Raw genomic sequence first — 27764 nt, 5'->3', positions numbered from 1 at the left:
GGGGAGTTTGAATGTTTGCTTTGAATGTGCAAAGAAACCCCCTCCTTTGTGTTCCCTGATAGATCTTCAAGAATATCATTTTTATTTGTGCTTCTATGGATATTTTGAAGACCTAAAGAGATGTTAAGTTCTGTGTTCAGGTTAGTACAGGAAAAAATAGAATGTTCCAGGAATTCATAACTTAGAGAACAGGAGTGGGGGAGGTAATATGTGAGTCAGTCATATTTCTTTATGACTTCTAATAATATTTTTAATGAAGCTTTAAAAATGCCTCATCTCTACTATAATACAGAAATTTAAGACCAGAGAGAGAAGAGAACTCTAAATGTGATAGAAAAACTCTTTCAAGGGAGAGAAACTTAGAAGGTAGCATTCAGGAAATAGTTCTACAGTCTACCCAATAGGATGTCCCACTCCACAAACTTGTCTAGCTCATTCCTTGGAGAATTTTATGCTCTCTTCATTGAGGGCAGTGCTTTAAAAAAGAAATATAATGGAAAGAAAGTATGTAATTTTAATATTTCTAACAGCCAAAATATGAAGATGTACACATAAAAGAAGTAAATTTCATTTAATGATATATTTTATTTAACCCAATATTTCTAAAATATTATCATTTCACTATACAATTAGTATACCATTACTATTAATGAGATAGTTTACATTTTTCATACTAAGTCTTTGAAATCCAATGTATACTTTATACTTACAGCATAGCTCCATTCGGACTAACCATATTTTAAGTCCTCAATGACCCTAGACTGGACAGCATTGAATTAAGATGTCAATCCTATACACAGTTGTATCACAGACAAGTACAAGTAATTTCCAACTAGACCTGTGGACAAATTGATAATGAACCCATGTTTGAAATGCTAATTGCATAGCATCTGAATTTGGAAAATTAATAGTTTTGAATTACAAATAAATAATTTTTAAAAGAGCCCCAATAATTATTGAGCAATACTACATGTAGCTACAGAAACAGGTGTCCATATATTATCACATTTAATCCTTTAAAGCACACCTGATACAGGATCATTATTGAAATGGAAGTCATGGACTTGTGCCCAACATCCACTTCATCCTTCTAGGTTTCTGAAGTGCAGAGTAGAAAGCTAAAATCTATAGTTCCTAGACTCCCTCAAAACTAGATTCTTAGTATGTCTTAGGTTCAGCCAATCAAGTACACATTGATGAGATTTTGATGCTGGAAGTGAGATAGAGGTTGTGTATCTTCCATTTTTGCCATTTCTATTTGGCAAGCCCAGAGACAGTTTCTCCAGAGGTGCTCATCATCTTGTCTTTACTTATGTGTGTTGAGAAGCAGGGCCCTGGTCTAACATGTTTCTAGAGCAGATTGGAGCAAATGCAATTCGACTCTAGAGGCAAAGACAATAGTGGCAGCATCTTTCTAAGTGTGTGGACTTTTGAAATTTATGGATTCTTGATGATGATGTGTAGAATGAATCAATCTATATCTTGTAAGAGAAGCAGGAGTTCCTTTGATGATTCAGTTTTGTGGTAAGAATGACTGCTGCATTCTGTTCCTTTTTTCCCATCATTCTAAAAGCCTTTCCCATGCAATATCACACAGATCCATCATGTAGATCATACAATGATGTTAAAATAGGGTAAGTACAAGGTGACCAGCATGCTAGAGAGCTTGGTAAGATACATTTAATACATGCATTGAAAAAATTCAGAACATCCAGAAATTCATCATTCAATTTTAAAGGTCTAGTGGTCAGAGGTATGCTACAATATTTCCTCCAAAGGAAACAATAAATTTCTGAATCTTGCATCTCCTACTACAAAAAAAGGAAACATAGTACATAAAAGGCATTTGCTCAGTTACAGGGGCAATGCAGTCCACATCTGGTTATAATGCTTTGGCCTTTATATTACCTGAGAGACTCCAGCTTTAAAGTGGGGCCTGGAACATAAGGGTCTCTATAGCAGATACAGAATGCAATACTCAGGCTATTTGCTTTACAAACCTTACTTAATTGGAGGTATCAATGATAGGAAAAGGTACAGTGTAGAGTTCATAGTTCATTCAGAAGGCAAATCATATCACAGGCCTCTAGGTTCTGAAGCAAGGTCATGCCACCTAGAGCAAGGGATCACATTTTCAAAAAACCAGCTCTGGCACACTACTGGGCCCTCATAAAGGTAAAATGGTTGATAATAATGGACACCAAGGACCATGCATCTAGAAATTTCCTTCATGAGTTGGATGCAGCTTTGACTCTCAAAGTCATAAAGTCAGTCAGGCTTAATAACAATGCATCATAAGATCCAAATTGTACATCAGAGATCGAGCACAAGCAGGACCGCAAGGTAAATAATCATTTAGCATAAGTCCCCATGCTATCCACTATGGTTACATGTACATCTCCCCACCTCAATGCATTCTAGTGATTTTTATGGCAGCTCTGTGTAGCCAGCTAAAAGAAAGAAAAGTCCCAAGCTTGGTTTTTAAATGGGTTGACTCAATATGTGGGTGAAAGTAAAAAATCAGTGATAATTGTATCAGAGCCTCACTAAGGGAAGTCTTCAAAGAGAGAGGCAAGGGAAAACTTTCCCAATTGGTGGAGCTTTGGGCAGTATACTAAGTTATTCACTTTTCGAATAAATGATAAGTGTCCCAATATTAAAATATATATGGAATCATAAGCAGAGCAAATAACCTAACTTGTTAGTCAGGGACCTAAAAGGAAAAAGATTGGAAGGTTACAGACAAGGATGTCTGGAGTAGAGGCTTGTAGGTGGATAAATGGGAGAGGGCATGAAATGTGAAGATATCACATATTTATGCCCACCAGGAAGCATCAGCTATGGGAGAGTTACTAAACAACCAATTAGACAAAATGACTCAGCCAGTTGATATCAGCCAGCCTTTGTTAGTGGCCACCCCAAACATGATTTAATGAGCACATCTTCTTCTATAGTAGCAAATGTAGAGGCTATGTGTGATGGTTAATCCCAATGGTCAACTTGGCTTAATTGAGAGACACCTGGGACATTAGTAAAGTACATGTCTGAGTGTGCCTGTGAGGATGTGTTCACAGATAATCGGCATGTGGTACAGTAACTGAGGGGGGAAGACCTGCCCTGAACGTGAACTATGTGAGCTGTACTACCTGATAGATGCAGACCCAAATGGATCAAAAGCAGCAGAAGGAAGTCTGCTAGTGCAGGTTCTCTCTCTCCCTTTCCTTTTCCCTCTCCCTTACTCCCTCTCCTTCCTTCCCTCCCTCTCTTCTTCCCTTCCCCTCCCCCTCTCTCCTCTGTGTCTCTCTCCTCTCTCTTTCCTGGCTACCTTATCTTTTTCTTCCACACACTGCCACACATTCCCTCCACCATGATACCCTGCCTCTCCTTTGCCCCAAATCAATGGAACTAGCTGATATTGGAATAAAACCATGAGCTAAAATAAATCCTTCTTTAATTAAGTTGGTTTCTCCCAAGTATTTTGCCACAATGACAAAAAGTGGCTAATACACTGTGCATAGCCCCAAAGACATGTATTGTCACTTACCAATCCTTCTATAGCTACTGCCACCTCTGATTATTTAACAGTAAAACCCAGGTATGGCTCTGTTTATCACAAAGTTATCACCAGTTATTTGGTGGCAAGTTAATTACATTGGGTTTTTTCCTTCATGGAAAGATAACAGTTTATTCTCACACCATTAGAAACTTGCTCCAGGTATGACTTTACTTTTCCTACCTACAGAGCATCAACTTCCACCATTTTTTGGGCAGGGTGAGGCACAGGATAGACCCATCTTGCAGTAAAGCATGTGCATGAATGGGCCAATAACCATGGGATCCACTGATTGCATCACGTACTGCAAAATCCAAAAGTAGCCTTTCTGTTAGGGCATTGAAATGGCCTGCTAAGGCTGTAGCTCAAGTACAAGCTCAGAATCAACACTTTAAAAGCAGAGGGGTCTTTTCCCTCCAGAATTCAGTATGTGTACTGGATCAGAGACCACTATATGGAGCTCCATCCCCAGTACAAGAATATATGAGTACAAGAGCAAGGAGTGAAAATAACAGTAATGCTACTTCTTTACTGTCATTCCCAGTAGCCCCTTGAGGGAATTTGTACTTACTGTGTGTTAATTCTGTGCTATGCAAGGTTAGAGGTCCTGGTTCCTAAAAGGGGCACTCTGTGTAGAGGAAACAAGGGCGAGAATGAATTACAACCTGTATCTGCCACATGGGCATTTTGGACCAACAGGTAAGAAAAAGAGCCATCATCTTGACGGGTTGATTAACTTCGGTCAACAGAAAGAGTAGGTATGTGTTTACACCATGGAATAAATAAAATAACAGGAATAAAAATGTGTGGGACCAAGTGATCCATTTAGATATCTCTTGGCAATTTGTTATCCAGTTGTGATTGTGAAAGGACAGGTGCAGCATCCCTTGTCTGTGACCAGGGACTCAAACATCTCAGGAAAGAAGGCTAGGGTAGCAAATCAAAACTGCCAGGACCATTAGAGGTGATGGACAAGGGTGACAGGAAGGTAGAATTAGTAGATAAGGCAGGAAATGATTGCTTTCTGTTGTGACCCCAAGACCAACTACAATAATGAAGACTGTAGTTTCTCACACCGTCCTCTGTCTTCCAGGATTCTCTTCAAGAAGAGAGGTTCAGTAGATCCCTTGAAGATCTACATCCTCAGTGTATAATGAAAATGTTCCATACAATATAAGAGGTAGACTGTGGGAGACATGAAGATATCCTGTTCAGATTACCCCATTTAAGAAAAAATTTATTACTTACATATGAGAAATATACATAGCTAACAGCCTCAAGATGTTAACTTCTTAAGGTCCACCTGGCTTTTGAGTCAAGATCATGCTGGTGTGGAGTTCCCCAACGAGTGACTAAATAATATCATGGATAATGTCCCAGCATTTCCACCAACACTGGATTCCTTTACCAAGCTGTCATTTCTCCATTGCTCACCATTGTGCCATCAGGGACTTTGTCAAATCTGTATCATGGACTTCTTAGCCTAGCTTCTCTCTTTTTCCTTTTATAGATGATACACCATAAAAATCTTTTTGCACTCTAATCTCCAACTCAGATTCTGTTTCCTAAAGGACACAAATGAAGCAAAAAGTTAGCTTTTTCATCAAGTTTATTCTTTGTATGATAAAACAATAAAGTATAAACACAAGAATAGTGTTAACATATTATTTCTAATTAAATAATGTGGAGCAAGGGAATAATGAGTAACAGAGATGTTATTGGTGGACCAAGCCTGTAAAGCCTCTTTGAGAGGGTAGCGGGTAACTAGAGATTGAATAAAGCAAAAGTATAATGAGATATGCAAATGAAATCTGAAGAGATTAAGTTATTTTTTATCTTCTACCATATTCACCACAGTGACTTCATCAACATCATCAATTTTATTGAGCCCAGTCCATTCTGGGCTAAAAAATAGTGACCTGGTGTCCTACCTGAAAGGAATATCAAGACATTTTGATTTCCTGATAGAAAAGATTCCTTCAAATATCTTCTCTTTAACCTTCATATCTCTAAGTATTCTTATTACCCATCTTTGCCTGTCTTTGGGGAAGAAGAGTCTTCTCTCGTGGCCAACACTAATCCTTCCATTTGTAACAGAAGACAGGCAATCTAATGGTGTTCTCAACTGCCATAAAAAAATTACACATTTCTGCCTCCAGGGAACACTGCCATTTTCACAAAGTATGAACCAGAAACTGCTGATGCATCATACAATACAACAGATGAAGCTCAGTGCCATATTGCCAAAGGACATGTTCAGTAGAGTCTTCATTAATTCATCATTTAGTGAGCACTTGCTTGTGTGCCTGGTGTTAACAGTGGCTATAGAAAGATAGCCACAACCCCAAATCTTCAGCCAGCTGTCTCCTGCTGTAAAGTCTTACTAGGGCATACCCAGCAGAGATGACAGTTCAGAAAAATGCATGCATTTGTCCCTAAATAGGGTATAGTGTCATTCTCCAATGACCAGAGCTATTTCACATGTGCAGCTTGAGATGTCCTTCAACCAGCCCAACTGGAGTCTAGATGTAAAGCCTTAGAATAATTTCTTTTCCACCAGGTCTACTCCAGGAATTTTAGCAGCTGGAGGGTTTTTGTTTGTTTATTTTAGATGTGAGTTTTTAATGAAATAGTAAAAAGGGGGACAGAAAGGTGATCCTAAGCATAAAAATGTAAGTCTTCCTAAAGCCCAGAGTACCTTGATCCAAAGAGCTCACTCTAGGAGTTTACTCCAGGTTTTCCTCCCTGGCCTTTCCAGTATTATTGGTCTTTCTTGGTACAGGATACTCCGAAGTCAGAAGGAATAGGTATTACTACTGCCCCAGGTCCACGGGAAACAAGAGAAAGGAAAAGTGTCAATAACTCCAGTGACCTTCCTCACAAAAAATACATGATCTCTTTGGTCCATCTGTTGAAAGATACACAGCTTTTCTTTTTGTCTCCCCAACACCAACACTGATTCATAGTTTCCCCAGAAACTAGCTTCTTCTATTGTCAAGCATTTATCCTGATTTTCATGACCTCTCATTTAAAAAGCATGATAAATGATTGAGAAATTATTATATGTAAAGTCCAGTATTTCCTCTATCCAGGTGCATCAGAATTTAAATTCAGCTAATATTCTTGCCATTTTTGTCTGGATAAACACTGAAGGATTGTCTCCACGTGACAACACAATGCACTCACAACTTGCAGTTCTGATCTCTTCTTCACTCACACAACTTCAGAAATTGTGATTTCCTGTCAATGTGGAGACAATAAAAACTTTAGGAGCCATGGTGATGAACTCTTAGAAAATCTTCATCCAATTCGCAATCAGATGAATTATCCTCTTTCTCCCACTAAGATAAAGTCTACTACTTGTTCAGAACAAAATCTAGCACTATAAGCTTTAAAATAGCTCTCTCAATTGTATAACAATATACAATTTGAAACATGTTCTTAGGCACATTGTCTGCTCTGAGCTTCAAAAATGGAAAAAATAAACATTGAAAAGTGAGCATAGCAGGAATTACTAACTCCATTTTATAAAAGCAAAATTTGGTACACATTTATGTGAATCTGCCAACTCCATTTATTCTTTACTGTAAGTGCCTTTGTCCACAGTCCACAATGTTTGATCCGCAAAACCACTTTTTTGTATAATGTGACTCCCATCTCTGGTCAGAGTTGGCTGAATTAGGAAAATTGATCTGATCTCGGTGGGATCACTATGAACTGTGACAGAAATAAAGATTTTGGGAAGTGAAACTATAGAGCAGAAAGTAAGATGGGGAAACAGGAAGTAAGTGGTAGGGAAAGAAGAAAAGAAGTTATCCACAGACAAAACTGTGACACTAAATTTGAGAGCTTTTGTCAGAAAAAAAATAGTAATCTGAATGGGAAGATTGCAGAGAAAAACAGAGACAAAAATTGAGAAAGAGTTCTAAAATTTCCCAATTTCATGGTTTAATTTCTTCATAGATCTGGTTACATTCTTGTCTTTCAGCTGTATGGAATACTGTTATAACTTACAATGATTTTTTTTCTTTTCCTTGAGCTAAGCCTAATTGGTTTCTATATTTGCAGCAACATGGAAAATACAACCCAAAGTGATTAAATTTATCCAAGATCACATTTTCTGATAATGAAAACTGAAAATTTCAAACCAAAACATAGATCCCCTGACTTCTGTTATGATGAATTATTGCTTAAATCAAGAGGCAGTGAAGATAGAAAGGTTTGTATATTAAAATTAAAAGGAAGAAGATAGCTCTCAGACTGAAAATGCCAAGATGATTATGCAGGTACAATGATGGTTCCCAAAAGATATGTTCACATGGATCCTGTGAATGTGACCTTATTTTGAAAAAGAATCTTTGCAATGTAATTAAGGCTATTAGGATGAGATCATTCTAGAGTAAGATGGTCCTTAAATCTAATGAAAAGTGTCTTTATAGGAAAAGAACATGGGGAGGACATACAGAAGAGAAGTCAATGTGAAGACAGATGCAAAGATTGGATCACAAGCCAATAAGCACCAAGGGTTGCCAGCAGTTCCTAGAAGTCATAAGAGAAGTATGGAATAGCAAACCTATGGCTATCTTGATTTCTTTATTCTTGTGGTAGAATAAATTTCTGCTGTTCTAAGTCACCAATTTGTGGTAATTCATTATAGCAGCCACAGGAAACTAATACAATGCTGGCAATGTAAATTAATAAAAAGAATAAAATATTAGAGAATGTGAACTTATTAACAGCCTGGGCTATTTAAACTTCAATGTCCACATGAGAAGCTAAAGGCTACGAGTCACTTAATTCTGTTTTGGTCATCTAGCTTTTACTTAGCACTTACTGAATGTCAGGTGAAAAGTACCCACTGAGGATCCAGAGAACAGTAAAAGGCATTTGGCCTTAAAGAGTTACTGAAAAGTAGCTATTATTCTTAAGTTTATTAGTTTTTATTTGTTTGGTAAAGAGTTATGGAGAAATTGGGCTTTTTCTTTCTTTTTTCTTCTGCTATGGCCTCATCAGGGAAGAAATAGTGCTTCCTTGTTAGCACTAACAATATACTACACATGTACCTCCACTATGCCCATCATCCTTAAAAGGAATCAGTACAATGTTTCTTACTCTGGATGATCTTAGACTGAAGGAGAGTGACAAATGATGTCTTTTTGCTGAAATTCTAGAATTATTAAAACCACCAAATGGAATGGTTGCAGACTATGGCCAAGGAGAGAAGTATGTGACATAGTTCCAGGCTCTTTAACCTCTAAAGAAGAAACAGGAGAGAACTGGATAAAATGAAATGGCTTAGCATCATAGAGAGCTGTGCCCTCTTCATGCACAGCACCGCATAAATAGAAAAATCTCAGAGAGAAAGGACTGATCACTCTCCGACCACCAACTAAGTGCCCCTGGGCCTTAAGTTTGGTTTAAAAGTTGGTTCTCCTGATGGTGCCCTTGTCTAGTTGCTGAAAATACAACACCACTGGTTAAAACAGTGACATCTCCCCATTTGCCTTTATTGCTGCTTTTTCTCTTCCCAGCATCCCAGCAAGGCTCACTATTAAGGTCCAGGAATTCTGTAGACTTTGATAGACATAAGATCTCAATCTCCCAGGCCCTACTTCCACCCTAGTCTTTTGATAGGATTATAAAATATATTTATTACATAAAATGCTACTTTTCTTGAACAGAAAGTAGATGACAATAAGATAAGGAAAAATTTTGTATTCCTTGTCCTTTAAACTTATTAGACATTTATTGATCAGTTATTACATAATTTTACTAATGCTCAAAGTCTCTGCTATTCTCCCAGTGAGTAGAAACAGTATGTGTTAAATAAATATATAGTATTTAAAATGACAACAAAGTATAAGAAGAACAAAGGCAAAGGAAGTACAGTGCTAAGAGGGCAACTCTTATTTTTTTATATAATGGCTCAGAAAGGCATTTTAATGGAAGACTTTGCAGTGGAAATTTGAAAGAATAAAGGAGCCAACCATGCAATTTTCTGAGCAGAAGAAATGAGGAACATTTCAAAGACCTAACGGCAAAACTGTGTTTAGCAGGTTAGAAGAACAGCAAAGAAGCCAGTGTGGATAAAACATGGTCATGTGGAAGAAAGAAAGAGCGAATGAACTAGCGAAGTTGTTCTCAAGTATTGCTACACAGAATTACCTGAGGAGGTTTGTTGTTGTTTTGTTTGCCTTTCACTAATACCAGATTATGATTCCTATTATGATTTAACCAGAGCAGAAACCAAGACCAGGGCATCAAATTATTTTTAAAACTCTCCCAAAAGATTATAACATGCAGCAAATTCCAATTCTGAAAATATGATAAGGTTCCTAGCAGCATGAGCCCATAGAGGGTCATCAGTGCCTCTAACAGAGTGAGATTAGTCATGTCTGTGTGTGGTTCCCCAATCAGTTCTATGTCTGTTTCAGAACTTGGTTCTAAGTTGGAGGCTTTTCAGATGAGTGCAAAATAAAGAGATATGAGTTGGGATTATGCAAGAAAGTGACAATGAGGGACCATGGAATCTAAGGTGGATAAGGAGAGTTTAGGGTAAGAAGGGAGTAAGGAACAGTGATAGGATTACAAACCCAAGCAATGTGTGGGTCAAAGATTCTATCCCTGGGATACTGAAGGGAGAGAGTTGAAAAGACAGGCAGTGGTGGCGGTGGTAGAGATTACAGGGGGAAGATACAGTTATTGATAGAGGAAACATCTAGTGTATGACCATAGAAGATGTGATAAAGGTAGAGTGAAAACAAGAATTATTGAGGGATAAGACAAAATTGTGTGGCCAGAGTTTTGGAAGGATGAACCATATGTTTATCAAAATCACTAAGAATTTTATCAGCAGCATTACCATAGTAGTGATAGCAATCTAGAAGACAGAATGTTCAAAAATGACAGGCATAACCAGTGGTGTCTACAGTGACTATAAAAAGAGGGGTTCAGGCAGTGATAGAAGGATCTTCAAAGCAGGAAAGTTTTTAAGAATGATGGAGAAAACATGGATTGAAAACAACAGAGAGGTACAGAGAGCTACCCTACTCTCAAGCCCAGGAGATAAAATGTATGCCATATGAGGGAGCTGCAGAAGATACAGTGCCTTGAGCAAACAGGTGAAGGCAGTAGAGAAAAGATTATGCCAGCGTTAGGCAACAGATTCCCCTACAGAAAGGATTTGGGATTTGGGAGGGGCTGAAGGGCAAATTTGATTGTGGATAAATGTCTGATCCCAGAGGGATAACTTGGCATATTTGATGTGAATATATATATAAAGCTTTACAAATGGTGCCTAGTATAGAGTAAGAGCTCTAGAAATGTCAGTTATTATTAGTAACAAATGATCTTATGTATCCAGGAGTACTGCATTGAAGAATTCAGCCAGTCCCAAGTTGAAAAATGTTTGAAAAAATTTCAGAAATTTCCAAAGTGCAAGACAGGAAACTGCTATGCATCAAGCACTATACTGAGTCCACTCACATGACCTGATGTGCAGGCATCCCTGCTGCAGCCTCCTGCCACTTCACACACCTTCAGTCTCTCTCCAGCATTCCTTGTCTGAGCATTGTTTTGAGTCTTGTTTGCATTCTATGTAAGTAAACCTACAAGAGGTGCATCTGTACTGGATGTATACAAATATTTTCTTGTTATTATTCCATAAACAAATAGTACAGAAAAATAACTATTTACATAGCATTTATACTGTATTTAATATCATAAGTAATCTAGGGATGATTTAAGAAAGATGAACATAGGTTATAATGCAAATACTATGCCATTTTATATAATGCACTTATGCTTCTGAGGATTTGGGTATCCATAGTGGTCCTGGAACCAATCCCCCATGGTTGTTAAGGGATAAATGTATCATGCTGACTGGTGAGAACAGGGATGTATGTCAACATGGAATTAGTTCCAAAGGACTTTGGAGATGATTGCATTAATAAATCTGTAATTTCTGGGGATAAGGTAATAATATAGATCTTTATAGATTCATGTGGAGTTGTAATAAAGGAGAGTATTAAGGTCCTAGAAAAAAGGATTAAAGAACTTGGACCATCAAAATCTTATGTAGTTAAAGAAAAGCAAATTTTAAAATGCACAAATCTCTATAGAAAGAATGGTATCAGTAGACCTGAAATTCCCAGAAATTCTTGAAAGCTTGAAAACAGTAGCAATGAGTAGCATGTAGCGATTGTAATTACATTCACACACTCTCTAACACTCCTTCCTTCAAAAGGTGAAACCAAACCCTCTTCCCTGTGCTTAGTGACTTGCTTTTAATTGAATATAGCATACAAATGTGATGGCATGCAATTTTCACAGCTAGGTCATAAACAGCATTATGATTTTTTACTTGTTCTCTTTCTTAAACACTCACTGAACTTTCATGCCATGAAATTATTTATACACAATGAAATTTTATTCAGCCACAAAGAAAAATGAAATCTTGTCATTCTCAAGTAAATGGATGGAACTGGAGATCATCTTAAGCGAAGTTAGCCAGGCTCAGAAGGCCAAAAATCACATGTTCTCCCTCATAAGCAGATTATAGACTTAAAATAAAAGCAGTAATATTAGTGGATATGGGTCACACACTAAGGGGAGAATGTGCACAGAAGGAATAGGGAAAGGGAAGGAAACCTAAAACTTGAATGTGGTTGATTTGCTTACTGTAGAGAAGCAAAAAAAGTAATCTTAAATTGGCAGAGGCCACAGTGGGAAGGGGACTGGGAAGCAGTGAAAAGGTCAGGTAGAGATTAACCAGTGTGGGTTGTAATATACTTGTGCATGGAAGCAATGCTAGGAATCTCTCTTTATAGCTATGTTTATTTCAAACTAGCAAAAACACTGTCTTTCTTATTATTATGTTTTCTCTTCAACAAAATCAGAGAACAAGAGGGCAGAACAGGTTCTGCCTGGAAGCAGGGAAGGGTGGGTGGCAGAGGTGGCCCAAACAATGTATGCACATGTGAGTAAATGTAAAAAAGATACAAAATTTTTTAAAAAGAGAGACCTCTTGCCAATGACCAACTCTTACTCACCAGTCATGTCAGTCAGCCATATTGGAAACAGATGTGAGCACATACACACAGCCCAGTTAAACGTTCAGAAGACCACATGCCAACACCTTGACCTTATAAGAGATTCTGAGTTAGCATCACCCATCAAAGTTACTCTCAGTGTCCTGAACCATAAAAACTATATGAGATGCTAGATAGTCATAGTTATTTAAAGGTGGCAAGTTTTAGCCTCCCACCATGGTTAATACATTATGTTTGAAATTTGACTGAACACATTTTTGGTAGAAATTTTTCTTCATATCCTTAATTCCCAAAGCAAGGGAATTAAAGAGTCAAGGAATATGTACCCTTTTTAAGCAGAATACATACCAATTTAGGACAGTGTGGAGATAAAGTAGGAACAGAGATCTTTCTTTTCCCCCACTTACTGACTAACAAACATCTTATCCTGAAACAAGTCATGCACCAAGCTCAGACAGCAAAGGTTTATTTTTTAAAGCCTCCCTCAAAGCATGGAAAATAAACAGATTTATTAGTATAGTAATGCACAAAAGCTACATTAAGAGGCAGTCACTCTTGGCAGTGTAAAAGGTCTGATTGTCTATAGATGTTTGACCCTGGGGCTATATCATCCAGCTTCTCTTTTGTTGTTTTGTTTTATCTCTACTAAAATGCACTGATTTTCCTTTCAAGCTACAAAATCAGTACCTACTTGTTGCAACAATAAAAACAAAGCAACTGCCAGCATATAAAGAAAAAACCAATAATCTCCCCCTTTTCTTTCACTTCCAAGATAATCAATATTAACAGTTTGTCCTATTTCTTTTTACCCTATTCTCTATGCACTTACAAATATAAAAAAATTCTTTTGTTTCTTTTATTTTTATTAGACTATACCACATACATTACTCTGAAACATGCATTTTTTCACTTAAAATACAAGTGTCACTTCATATTAACACAAACAGATCAAACTCAATGTTTCAGATTGCTGCATAATATTCTATAATAAGGAGAGATAATGGTTTATTCAACTATTCTCCTGTTGATTGTTGTTTCCAGCATTTATGATTAAAAGTACAGTATAGAGCCAGAGGTATAGCTCAGTGGTAGAGCACTTACCTACATCTTCAAGGTTCAGGTTTGATCTCCAATATTGACAAAAAAGAAACAAGACAGAGAGAGAACAGAGAGCAATAACCATCAACCATCCTTTCACTTGGACCTATATGTCTTTTCTATACCTTATTTCTCAGTGATTTATGAGTAAAATGGTCACTTTTATTTTATAATAATATTTTAGATAATCACATGTCTCCTAATACTGTTTGGACTTGTATTTCTCCACTAGTCATGTTGAGCATTGTTTTCATTTATTTTGGGATATTAACCACTGTTTTGGTCTTCACAAGATTTGCTGAACTAGACAACAGAAGAGTTTAGAAGTTTTATTTTGTTTTGTTTACTTTCTGAGTTGAATTAATAAACTTTATTATTTAGAGCAGTTCTAGACTAACAGCAAAGTTAAGCAGAAGGCACAAAGTTCCCATACCCTCTCCCCAACCCCCAGTCTCCTCTGTCATCACAGACACTAGTACACACAGTATGGTTCATCAACCGACAATGATATGCACATCATTATCAACTGAAATCTATAGTTTGCATTAGCATTCCGTTTTGTGTTATATGTACTATAAGTCCTGACAAACATATATTTTCCATTATAATGGCATACAAAATAGTTTCATTGCCCTCAAAAATCACCTGTGTTCCACCTATTCATCCTTCCCTCCTCTGTAACCATTGGGGGTGTTTTTCAAAATGTATCTAAGGCTTCCAACACAACCCTTTAAGAGCTAGTTAGATTCTTTCTGAAACAGGAAGATAGACATGGTAGTGATGGCTCCCAGTGGCTGCAATAAAACTCTAGGCTGATAGCCTTTGACTGAAACAAGATGAGTGGTAAGTCCCATGTTGCATGCTGCCAGATATCAAAAACTGTTCATTTTTTTTAGGGAAACAGAAAAGGTGAGAGAAGTTAGAACTGTTGATTCAGCTTGTACTAAGGAATCAGTTCACTCATGCAACAAATTCTAATATTCAGAGAAAACACAAATCCTTTATTTTTTATATAATTAATCTGCCTTTCAGATAGAACCTCTATACTCATTGGTTAGCAGGAATAAAGAGAGAGAGAGGTCTCCAGCCTACTCTGCAGATTTTGTACTTTACAGAGTCCCTAATCATATGATCCATTCCTTAAAATAAAATTCCTTGAGAGACACAGAGATAGAGAAAAAAAAGAGAAATGGAGTGATAGCTGTCTCTCTAGACTACCTGTCTTCTGGTTTATCTATAAATAAGCATGCATATATACACATGTTGCAGTCTGTGATGTGTAGTGGGTGAATCAATGATCTATTCTTTTGGCTTGAGTTACACTTCCATGAACATCAGCCATATCTTCCTGAGTTCAGCTGGATGCTCATCTGTGAGTGTCTACCACATCCTCCTTCCAAGGCCCCATTTGCCAATCCTTTCCTGCACTCCAGCATCAATTATGGAATTGGGAATCTTTTCCACACGTTTTCTGGGCATACTATGGCTTGGAAATGCACTGCCTGCCTTCCTTCTGTCTGACCACATAATTCTGCTCTTTTATCCAGGGTGGGCTACCCAGTCCTGGCCTGGGGACTCCTGCACATCAGTAACTTGGGTTCCAAATCATGTCTAGGATAGGATAGCCCTGCCCTTGACATTGCTCTCACTTTTCAAATGCTCCCCTCACACATCTTGAGCTGAGAACCCACATGTTGCATCTCAGGCTCTCTTGAATTTTCTTATTGTCCCTAAAATAGCTAATGATCATAGAAATAGTTTCTCACCTGCACTGTGGCAAAGGTTAGAATTATATGAAGGGATACAGAGGCTTCTAGAATAAGATAGCAAATTCTTTTTTAGCACAATAATCTAATTTGCAACATTATTTAGCTGTTGCATCAGAAGCCAAATATTATCTATGTTTTACTCTGTGCATTTGTTCTTTAACATTTATATCCTATCCTATTTATTCCTATCATATCCCAGGTAGATCTGCAGACCAATAAAGTAAAGGACACAGCCCTATGGCAAACAAGTAACAGTTACATTATGTTCACTATATACTGTTCTAAACAATTACGTATATTAACTCATTTAATCCTTATAACAACCCTATGAAGTAGATACTAATACCATTCCCAAATTGAAGAAACCGAAGTAAATGAGTATTAAAACTTGCTCAAAGTCACACAGATATAAGCCATGAGCTAGGATACAAACCTAGGAAGTCTGTCTGTACCATCTTTACTATTAATCAGTACTCTAAGCTGGCATTACATTCTCTGTGACTTGGAAGAATTGAAGTGTGACTGGTTCATGTGACATGAAGCAAATGATCAAATAATGACCAATGCAACATATCTCAAGTTCAGAATAACCTAGAACAACTTCGCAGGGAGTCAGAAGGTTTTAGAGTTAGGCTTAAAGAATGGATAAGACCAGCACACATGTTGAAAAAGATAGGAAAAAACAACCATCATATATGTGTCCCAATTTAAATTTTCATTTATAAAACATACTTCATCTCCAGAGTCCCAAAACTTCAGCAACAGATGGAATTATTTTGAAAAGTAAACTTTTTAATAGTGCTTTCATATGTAGATGACATAATTATATTCAGAACTTTACAGGAGCATTTAAAACATCCCTTAATGTGACAAATTGTCTTAGAGAAGCTGGACTACATCACCTCTATGAAGACATATGGACACATGTTTCCCAATAAAGGATAAACATGCCTTCTGAAGGCTTCTGTCCTAGAGGATTTTGTGGTTCATTATTCACTATAAGAACATTGTCAGTGGCCATCCTAGGAAGTCAGGCTTCTCATCAGTTTGATCTGTGAGTATCCAGCTAGTACCAAGAATTCTGGAGAGCAGGAGGATGTTCCAGAACCATTATGAGAGTTGAAAGGGATGGGTACAAATCTCTGAACTGATGCAATGAGGTCACACAGGAGCCAGCAGGAAGCCTGTGAGCAGGCATCCTTAATGAATGCAGAAAGTCAGCCACATCTGCATGAACTTGTGATGACTTATAATACTTGTATGATACACTCCAGGACCAAACCAAATGACATGCGCTCTATCTAACAAGATGATTACTGCGAAAGGAAAGCAGTGTCATTTATTTGTTAGAATATCACTGACAGACACGAAATTTCATGAACAACAGCTTTTAGTACCAAATCACCGCACCAAGAATGCATGAAAGGGTAGACCGTTCAAGTTCCCTTGACTAACCCCCTCATTTGTGTACTCACCAATTCTAACCTAGATATCATGGGGTGATGTTAGATAGCTGGTATGATGGGGCCTCAGAGTTTAAGTCAAAGTATCCCTCTGAAAAATGAAGAGAATATACTGGAAGAAAAAAAGTAGCAGATTGAAGAGAATAATACCAGTAGGAAAAAATAGATAGGAAGAATAAATCAGATTAAATTTCAAGTTAAGATAAGTGAGCAAAGACATCTCAAATTCTGAGTTGAAATAAGGGTAAAAAAGAGAGACCACCAAAAGGGCAAGGGGGTCTATCTTCACTGAAGAACTGACCTAAAGACTGTGAGTTCAATGGAGAACAAGAAGGTAAAACAGGTCCTGTCTAGGGGTTGGCACCAGTGGGAGGGGGAGGATGTAGGGAAAGGGTGTAGGAGTATGAATATGGTGGAAATATTGTATACTCATGTGTGAAAATGAAAAGGTTAGACCTGTTGAAATTGTTCCAGGAATGGGGAGAAGCGGATAAAGCAGATTGATGGAGGGGATAAATTCAACTGTGATATATTGTAAGAACTTTGGTAAGTGTCATGATACACCCCCAGTACAACAATAAAAAGACCTCCCCAATAAATAAACAAATAATTATGTTCCTAAAAAAGGTTAAAAAAAAAAGACTGCATTTGAAACCAAGCATTCAAAAAGTCCTTTTCCTTTGGTGAATTTTTTATGAGCATATTATAGATTACGGGGGGCACATTGTAACATTTACATAAATGCTTACAATATATCTTAATTAGATTTACTCCCCTTTCACTCTCCTTCATTCCCCTCCCCCCTTATTAGAATAATTTCCACACTTTTCATTGTTTTATGTTCAGATATGAATACAAAATACTTCTACCATATTCACCCTCATTCACCTTTCCTTATGCCCTCCCACCTCCCATTGGTACCCACCCCCAGAAAGGACCTGTTTTACCTTCCTGTCCTTCATTTATTTAAAAGGAACATTTTTGTTAGTTTATGATAGTTACACAGAGAGGTTCATTGTAGCATAAATTTTTGCCCATAGAGAGTTCTGCATCGCACTATGAACTCAGTAGCCCATCATGGGGAAAGGGCACTTTTGCTGCAATCCAACTCCACAACAGTCTCTCTGGGAGTAGTGTCTCCCAGTTCTGCCCCAGTGAGCCAGAGTGGAGGTGCCTCCCTCTTCAGGGATCATCAGGGCTATAGCTCTCCTGAATCTCCTGTAACAGATCTCCCCAGAACAGGAGAAGTTTGCATGTGACATGTGGATGCTTTCAGACTTTTTCTTCTCCCAGGGACTTTGTAGACCTCTTGCCACTGACACCTTCCACTAGAACAGAAATTTTCAAATTGCTCCCGGGGCCAAGGCTTCTACAACTCAAGGGAGGTAGAGCCCTTTATCTTTATGAGTTACAAGAGTAAGATTTTCCAGCCATGAGAAGCAGAAAACTCTTCAGTCTGGGGCCATCTCAGCACCTGCTAATTCCTGAGCTGTCTATATTGCAGAAAACCAAAAACAGTGCAACATCATGTCCTAGTCCACCTACTGAGGGCCATGCTGCTCTTACATCTTTTCCACAATAAGACAGGGTCCTTCTCAGTCCATACCTTCAAGGCACATACCATATAGTGCAATATGAGGCATGACGGTCCTTTGCTCCAATTCAGACAAATGTCAGAAGGAAGTTACAATGGAGAAGAAATTAAAAGAATTTAAACCAGTATCCTGTTCTCTGCCTTCTTCCCCCTCCCTTGCATGCAGACACACATTCAACTATAATTTCATCCTTTATCTCACAAACTCCATCACTTATCACAACAAGTGTTGCAGCTTGGTTCTTTCTTATGTCTTACAAATTCAAGCCACTCAACAAGTCTGCTCAGTCATTTTGGCTCTGGAGGGAAGGGGCCTGCAGAACCAGAAGAAAATGTGAGTGTGGGCTGCATGATTCTGGTTCAGTATCCATCTAGTACAGCTGTGGCCCAGCTGGTTCCTTTTGCCAAGTTAGCTTTGAAGTAATCATACTTGTTGGCAATAAATGCTATTTTTCTCAAAAATAACAGTGAAATCAAATATGAGAAAAAATATTCCTCTCAACTGTGTGGAATTGGCTGTATTACTAGAGAACTAATTCTATCCATCAATGACTTCTTGGGAAGAATGATATTAGCCTCGACTTCCAGCTCCTATTAGATTTCTTTGGTTCCTGGCTCTCTTTGGTAAAAAACGCATTTCTTGTTTCTATTTCCTGCTCATATCCCTCCAAGTAAAGGTTTGCTTCAACCTCCAGGGAAGACCTCTCTCCCAGGGATGAGAAGGCAATACTTCTTTATAGGAAACCCTCAGGACAAGCATTAAATGAGGAGCAGATAAACCACATCCACTTCCAAAGAAGGCTCTAAGGACCACTTGCAACTCCTGAAAGAGAACCCCTCCCCCACTCAGAGCTATGAAATGTAACTTTTTTCCAGTGATTAGTAAAATGTCCCTTTATTATTGTTTTGCCAAGTAGACAAATTTTTAAAGAAAACTATTATCATTACTTCTTCATTAAATTAAAAATACATTTTATATAAAAAATTAAGGGATAATCTTAGGACAGTTCTTTAGTGTTTAATTTAAATAAATTCAGCATTATTTTAAAAATTCATCATATTGCCATTTTTTTACTTTCTTTTCCTCAGGCTAATAAAAAAAAACTTAACAAATGTCCAGTGCTCAAGCAGTAGAGCACCTGCCTCAAAAGCATGAAGCCCTGCCTGATGTGAAACCCCAGTACTACCAAAAAAAAAAACACCTTAGCCCAAATGCAGTCTTTGTTGCAATCACTGGGCTAGAGTTAGGAAACTTGATTGAATTTATTTATATACACATGTAGATATAATATTCCACAATCACAAAATTGCAGAATATACACTGCACACAAAACATTTTTCAAAATTGACCATGTAGTAGGCCATAAAGAAAATCTGAAAAAAATTCAAAAAATTAAATCACACAGGGTATATCCTCTGATTTATAAAGGAATTAACTAGAAACTGCAATATGTTTCAAAATTAAGAAAAACAGGTGCTCTACCCCTTGAACCACACATCCAGGCCATTTTGCTCTAGTTATTTTGGAGATGGGTTTTTGCAAACAATTTGCCCAGGTTGGCTTTGAACTGTGATCCTCCTGATCTCAACCTCCCAGGTAGCTAGCATTACAAATGTGAGTCACCAGTGCCTGTCAAGAAACACATTTCTTACCAACCAATGAGTGAAAAATAAATCTCAATGGAAATTAGAAAGCTACTTATTTGAGTGATCATAAAATAAGATGTTTAAAAATTTATCAGGGATAGTTACAGCTGTAATGATAGGGAACTATAAAGTCTTAAATGCATGTTAGAAAAAAATCAATCAATTATGCATTTTTAACTTATATCCAACCAAGAATCTATAAGTTAGTAACTTAGAAAACTAACAGCAATTTAAAACTAAAGAAAATGATACAATAAATGCAAATTTTAGACAAATAGAAAACAAACAAAAGATGCAGGTCAACAAAGTCATGTCTGTTCTTTAGAACAATTAATGGAGTTGCTAAGCCCCTACCTAGACAAATCAGAAACAAAGAGGGCTAGGCACCATGGTGGTGCACACCTGTAATCTCAACTACATGAAAGATGGAGATGGGAGCATCATGGTCCAATGCCAGTTCAGGTGAAAAAAAATGTTAGCAAGACCCTGTCTCAAAGAACAAACCAAGTATGGTGGTACAAATGTCTGTAATCCTAGCTATGCAGAAGGCTGAGGTAGGAGGATTGTAGCCAGCCCCATGCAAAAACATCTGATCCTGTCTGAAAAATAAGCCAAACAAAAAAGAACTGTAGTATGGCTCAAGTGGTAGAACAAGCAGAAGGCCCTGAGTTCAAAACTCACTAATACCAAAAAATAGCAAAAGCAAGCACATAAAAGCATATGTCGTAATATCACAGACACATGAAAAATCATAGGAAGATATTGCAGACAATTTTATATTAAAAATTTGAAATTTTTTAGGTGAAATAAACCTAGAAAAATAGAACACAAAAATCTACCAAAAACACAGAAAATCTGAATAGCCTTTACAGTAAATAAATTGAATGCATCCAGCCCTCCCCCACCTGCACTTTAGCTTTCCGTGGTTTCAGTTATCTGTGGTCAACTATGGTCCAAAAACATTAAAGGAAAATTTGAGAAGAAAAACAATTCCTATGCTTTAAATTCAGTGCCATTCTAAACAGCATGACAATACTTCTCACCATCCTAATTTGCCCCACTTGGTCCCACTCAGGATATGGATCATCACTTTGCCCATGTTGTATGTGCAATCCACCCAGCAGTCACTTAGTAGCCATCTTGCTTATCAGATCAACTGTTATGTTTATATAATGCTTCGTTTACCTGATAATGACCCCAAAGCATAATGAAGCTGGAAATTCAGGTATGCCAAAGAGATGCTGTAAGGTGCTTCCTTTAAGTAAAAAGGTGAAAGTATAGTTAATCTTGTTAATCTCTCACTATGCTTAATTTACACACTTTACCATAGATATGCAGGATGTTTATATAGGGAAAAAAGATCGACTTTAGTGCTATTAATGGCTTTAGGCACCAACTGTGGATAAGAGGACAGACCTACTATATGTTAAAATCTTTTTACCAAAAATTCTGACCCAAGATAATCACTGGGTCAGTTTTACAAAACATTCTTCAAAGAATAAAAATGAAGGAACATTTTCCAATTTATTTGTTAAGAATAACCTAATTGTAAAAACTGATAAGGGTAGCAGCATATTTAAACCTGATAATGTATCACAATTATGTTGGATTTATTTTAGGAGCAAAAATTGGGGTGAACACTTTAAAATCAATCCACACAATTCACCAAAAATGCAGAAATAAAAAAAAAATCATCACTTCAATACATATGGAAAAATCCTTTCAAGAAATTCAGTTTCCATTCATGATGATGAAACTCTTAGCAAGAGAATCTCAGAAGAGAATAGAGCAAATGCTTTGTAGAGCATAGATTTATTTTGTGGCATTATTTTGCATGTTCAAAATGTATTTTGGCTTGCTCCTTAATTCTGTTACTGCTCAGGGTGATATTGAGCTGATTAATGAAGAGCTTAATAACTGTACACAAAAGCCCTCTGTTTAGAAAAAAGTATTTCACATGCTCAACAAGGCATTTAAAAATTAACTGAGTTTAACAGCAGCTTGAAACATCAGTAATCCAAAAGAAGTATCAGAAATAAAAGGAAAAGATTATAACAATGGTGACATTCAAGCCCAGTCACATTTATTTCCAAGATCTTGGCTGGGGCTTGGTGACATAACACATTGCACTCCAGAGTTCAGAGATGAACTCTTTTTCTATTGTTCTAAAATATCAGGATTGGAGATGTAGCTTACATACCCACCAGACACAGAATTTCAGATAAGTCAAGTTACTACAAATTTCTCTTGCCCTAGGATGGGCTGAGATGAACCTCCACAAACTTTCCCATTGTCCCAGAACCCAGCAAGGCCCAGGAGAGCACCTAAGGCCAGCACTGATAAGCACTAACGTGGATAAGGCTTCAGTAATTCTGGAGTCAATATTGTGTCCTCCTTGTATAAATCACATTCTCCAATTCTGAACCTAATGAGAACTGATTCACTCTTCAAAGAAAAGGAGCCTGCAAGTGACTGTGAAAACAGTGAAAGCTCAAGAACAAGTTGTACATTTCTGCAGCAGTTTCTCTAGCTGTAGAACCATGCTCACGTAGTAAGCAGTAGAGTCTCTAGGGAACAAAAACCCTTCCTATGTATGTCTGAGAAAGAGAAAAGTAGAAAAATATTTACCCAACAAAATGTCAGGTAAGAAAAAAAGCAGATTGTACCTTTTTATTAGCAGCTTCTTTTTTCCTTTTTCCACATGTGCTCCAGCCTACCTCACTACAATCTCCTTCTTGTCTGAGCAAAGTCCTAAACCAGCAGCCTTGTGGACATAGGTGACAGCACCCTGTTCAGGTGCTAAATGTCTCACTAATTAGTGAGAGCTTCTGTTTAGGGCTCAGACCTTCCAAGCTCTCCATACACAGGTTGAGAGGTGCAGTAGCTTACAGAGTTATCAATAATTTCTGAACAATTTTTCACTTCTGCACACAGGTGCCAAGAGTTTAAGATTCTGAAATGTAGGAAGGGAATGACCTTTGGCTGAAAAATCAATGGTAGTTAATATTTTAAAATACCATTACTGCCTGTATCCCAACCTTTGTTGCCCGGATTTCAATAATGAGAAGACCCAGCATCATTTGAAAGCATTCGTGTCAGGGAATAGCTAGAGTATAGATGGATACAGCCAACAATTCAGTGCACTGGGAGCCCTGTTTTAGAGGTCCTTGTTTCAGTCTCAAAGGACAGCCCTGCTTGACCTTCCCACTGTCACTGCCAGATGGAAATGTATCCCTGAACTGTAGCCCTGTGGGTAATAGAACAGATCCTTAGGTCAGGCATGCGTGTGTCTCTCATCTTACTTAGAACAGTCTTTCCCCAAACAGGGTCTTTCTCCCTTCCTCCCTCCTTCCCTTGTTCCCTCTTTCTTCCATCCTCCCTCCCTTCTCCCTTTCTTCCTATATCGATTCTTCTCTCCTTTCATACTTTCTAGTGCTTTTTGAACACTCACTAGTACTTCTAGGTGCAGAAATGGATGTGGAGAAATGTACGACCTAATCTATGGTCTCCAGAAGTTTACAGTTTCTTAGCACTGTCAGTTAATGACAAATTCTCATTTCTGTCATATCTCTCGCTACACTCAATTCATTCTCCATCAGTCTTTGTGGATGTTCAGTAACCTATCCTTCTTTCCCTAAGACATAGAACAATTGATTCAGAGTATCTTTTCTCTTTGCATAGTTCATTGTATTATTAACTATGAACTTTGGTTCATAGTTATAAATATCTTAGGGGCCTCAGAGATCAAAGCCCAAAGCCCTATACCCTAACCTTTTCTGGCTTAGTCTTCCCTGAAGAGGCCCCAAACCTGGAGTTAAGGATAAACCATGCCATAAATAATTTCTGCTTCCCAGGGTGCAGTTTGAAGATGTAGAAACTACTGATATTTCATAAAAGAAACCATGAAGTCAGTATCATGTCAGGGAAAAAATAAAATGCACTTGGTAAGTTGCTGCCTCTAGAAATATTATTCTCTATAATCTTAATTTTAATAGTTTTATCAAGTTTCCCTCTGTTCTCAAGTTTAAAATCTTACTATTAATAAATCAATAAAAGCTTATGGGTACTGAGCACAAATTTGCATATGGTAGTCATTCAACAAATTTCTTAAAGAAATAGATATTTCCTAAGTTCAGTCCCCTTTTGCTTCTTTTCTAATAAAGATTTTGACCCCTTTGAAATCTGAAAATAAAATAAGTAGTCATTATCAACTGTGTAACTAAAACCACAATGGTTGGAGAGTATTGTTTCTTCTTTTTACATCTGAATTCCTTCTCTTGTCATAGAATTATAGTTTTGGTAAAGATGTGGAGAGTAGTTGTGGTAGATTCTTAGGAAAAAAATCTAAAACTTTCAAATATAACCACAAAAAATAATCCAATGGAAATATGCAAAAAATATATTCCTAGTATGGACTTCTAATCAGCTAATAAAAGAAATTAACTATTACTACATGCAACAACTTATATTAGGTTTATTATTCATTACTTAGCTTTTTCAGATGGAGAGATAGAACATTGATTATGCCTCATTCCTCTACTGTCAAATGAAAATGTAATGTCATGTGTTCTCCCTAAGCTTGGCTTTAGCAGCCCACACAAATTTGGATGTGTTTTGTTATTATTTTTATTCAGTTCAAAATGTGTTCTAATTTTCCTTGTGATTTTTTTATGATTCATGAATTATTTATAAGTTTGTGCTTAGTTTTCAAGCATTCAGGTATTTTCTACATATCTTTCTGTTACTGATGTCTAATTAAATTCCATTACAGTAATAGAAGATACTCTGTGTCATTTTAATCCTTTTAAGTGTATTTAGGCTTGCTTTAAATTCTAGAAAATGGTCTGACTTGGTAAATCCCCCATGAACACATTTGAAAAGAAGGGTACTCTGCCATTTTTAAATAAAGTGTTTTTATAAGTTACAATAAGGCCAAGTTAGTTAAAACTGTAGCTCTTTTTTACTCTTCAATATTTTCTTTGTCTTCTGTATTTCATTATTTTCTTTTCTTTCATATTTTCTTCTTTGTGCTGAATTTAGGTCTATATGGTATATTAATTATTGAGAGAGAAGAATTGAAATATTCAATATGGGACAATGTAGTTGTGATTTGTCTATTTCTCCTTTCAGTTCTATCAATGTTTTTCATTCATTTTGAAACTCTAATATTAGGTTCATGGATATTTGAGATGTAATTTCTTCTTGGTGAATTGCATGTTTTTATCATTTTGGTTTACACATTGGTTACTTTTTCAAAAACTTTAAAGGGGTTTCAAATATCTAAAATGATCTTGAGAAAGAACAAGGGTAGAGAACTAACAATTCCCAATTTCAAAAACTTTCTACAAAACTATAATAATCAAGACTGTGCTACAGGCATAAAGTAGACATATAGATCAATGGGATAGAATTGAGAGCACAGAAATAAGTCCTTTCACCTTTCGACAACTGATGTCCAACAGGGATATCAGGGCAATCCAATGAGGAAAGGCTAGTCTGTTCATCCTTGGTCTGGGACAACTGTATATCCACATGCAAAAAAAGTGATCTTGAGCTCCTATCTCATACCATAAAAAAATTAAATCAAATGGCTCAGAACCTAAATACAGGCACTAAAACAACGGAACTCTTTAGAGGAGAAAACTTATATTTAAATTTCTGTGACCTTAGATTAGGCAATAATTTCTCAGCTGTGACACTCAAAGCATAATCAACCAAGTTAGTAAATAAGTAATTAAACAATAGGACTTCCAAAAAGAAAATGTCATGCTTCATATGACACTATCAAGGAAGTGGAAAGGCACATACTTAATAGGAATAAACATTTGAAATATACATGTGAAAAACATATCTGATCAGTGTCTAGTATCTAAAATGTATAAAGGACTCTTACAATTACATAATTAAAGGAAAATAACAATACAAAAATTTTAAAGTATCATTTTCACATTACAATGCCTTGGCCCTATTGCTGAAAAATGTTTACTGTATACACTTGGATTTACTTCTGTATTCCCCATTCTATTACACTGATTTATATGTATATTATTATTCTAAAACCATATGTCTAGATTATTGTAGATGTATGATAAGTCCTGATTTGCTATTGTTTTCTTTTCAAAAACCATTTTGGTTGTTCCAGGTATTTTGCATTTCAATGTACATTTTAAATTGATTTTATAATTTCCATTTTTAAAAGCCTACTGGAATTTTGGTTGAGATTATTTGGATTTATGCACTAAGGAGAACTGACATCTCAACAATACATGGTCTCCAGTCCATGTGTATAATATGTATCTCTGTGTATTCATTATCCTTTCATTGCTCTCACAACATTTTATAGTTTTCTATATGGAAGGTCTTCACGTGCTTGTAAAAGTTATCACTATCTTATTATTTTTAATGAAATGCAGATATGATTGCTTTAATTTCTGATTATTTGCTGCTCATGTTTAGATATCTAGTTGATTTACACATGTTGGTCTTACATTCTGAAATCTCACTAAATTTATTTATTACTTCTAGTACATTTCTATCAATTTTTTAGGCTTTCCTACTCATACAACCAGGTCTTATATGATTATTCCTTTATTTTTATTCCTTTCCAATCTTTTTGTCCTGTCCTGTCCTGTCTTGTCTGATTTGGTTTTTTGAGACAGGATCTCATGATGTATCCCACACTCAAGATCGTTCTTCCTGTGCTTCTTAGTGTTGGGATTATAGACATGTGTCACCATGCCCACAGTTTCTTTTACAATCTAAATGGCTTTAATTTCACCTTTCTGCCTCATTACACTGGTTATAAATAGCAAGACAATGATGAATATAAGTAACAAAAGGGGATACCCTTGTCTTATTCAGAGAGATGAAACATTATCTTTCACTATTAGTTATGATGGCAGTTGTGAAAATCCCCTTCTATTCCTAGGTGGCTAAGAGTTTTCCATGTAAGAAGGTTACATTTTGCCTAATGCTTTTTCTGAATCAATTTTGAGCTACTCATATGAATGTTTTTACTTTATATGATAAATTCATCAATTTATTTTCAAATTTTAGACCAACCATTTATTAAGGAAAGCCTTACTTGTTCAAAGCATGTGATATGATCCATTTTCTACATTGTTGGAGTTTATCACCAGCACTTTGCTAAGGAGTTTTGCACCAATATTTTTTTAATTATTATTGTTTTATTATTCATATGTGCATACAATGCTTGGGTCATTTCTCCCCCCTGCCCCCACCCCCTCCCTTATCACCCACTCTGCCCCCTCCCTCTCCCTCCCCACCCCATCGATACCTGGCAGAATTGCACCAATATTTTTAAGGGAAAATTCATCTTTAGCTTTCTTTTGTATGTTACATATAAGGTTTTGTCTTATTTAGATATCAGAAAAAAGCTGGCCACATGGAATGAAATTAAAAATATTCTTATTTTTTAACTTGGAAGTTTGTGACAGATTAGTACAAATTTTTCTTTAAATGTTTGATAGAATTAATTAGCAATACCATTGAGTCCTGGTACATTTTTTAATAATTTTAATTTAGTTTAATTCACTCAATAGAACTGTGACCATTCAGATTTCTTATTTC

General features: G+C 36.7%; 1 long non-coding RNA gene across 5 annotated transcripts; it reads right to left on the bottom strand.

Annotated features, from left to right (window-relative positions):
• Positions 1-599: 599 nt before the first annotated feature.
• On the bottom strand, positions 600-23111 carry LOC141413888 (uncharacterized). 5 transcript variants are annotated; one of them, XR_012438882.1, is made up of 7 exons: positions 22841-23111; positions 21360-21429; positions 13705-13730; positions 12604-12695; positions 11039-11180; positions 6252-6793; positions 600-5118 (listed from the first exon to the last, which is right to left on the bottom strand). It is a non-coding gene; the product is annotated as an uncharacterized lncRNA (long non-coding RNA). The 5 variants fall into 5 exon arrangements; XR_012438885.1 differs by having other exon boundaries at positions 11039-11175; XR_012438886.1 differs by lacking the exon at positions 6252-6793.
• Between the last annotated feature and the right edge of the window lie 4653 nt (positions 23112-27764).

Source organism: Castor canadensis, chromosome 11 (genome assembly GCF_047511655.1).
Source record: "Castor canadensis chromosome 11, mCasCan1.hap1v2, whole genome shotgun sequence".
NCBI classification, from domain to species: domain Eukaryota; kingdom Metazoa; phylum Chordata; class Mammalia; order Rodentia; family Castoridae; genus Castor; species Castor canadensis.
This window is presented reverse-complemented; position numbering and strand designations above follow the sequence as displayed.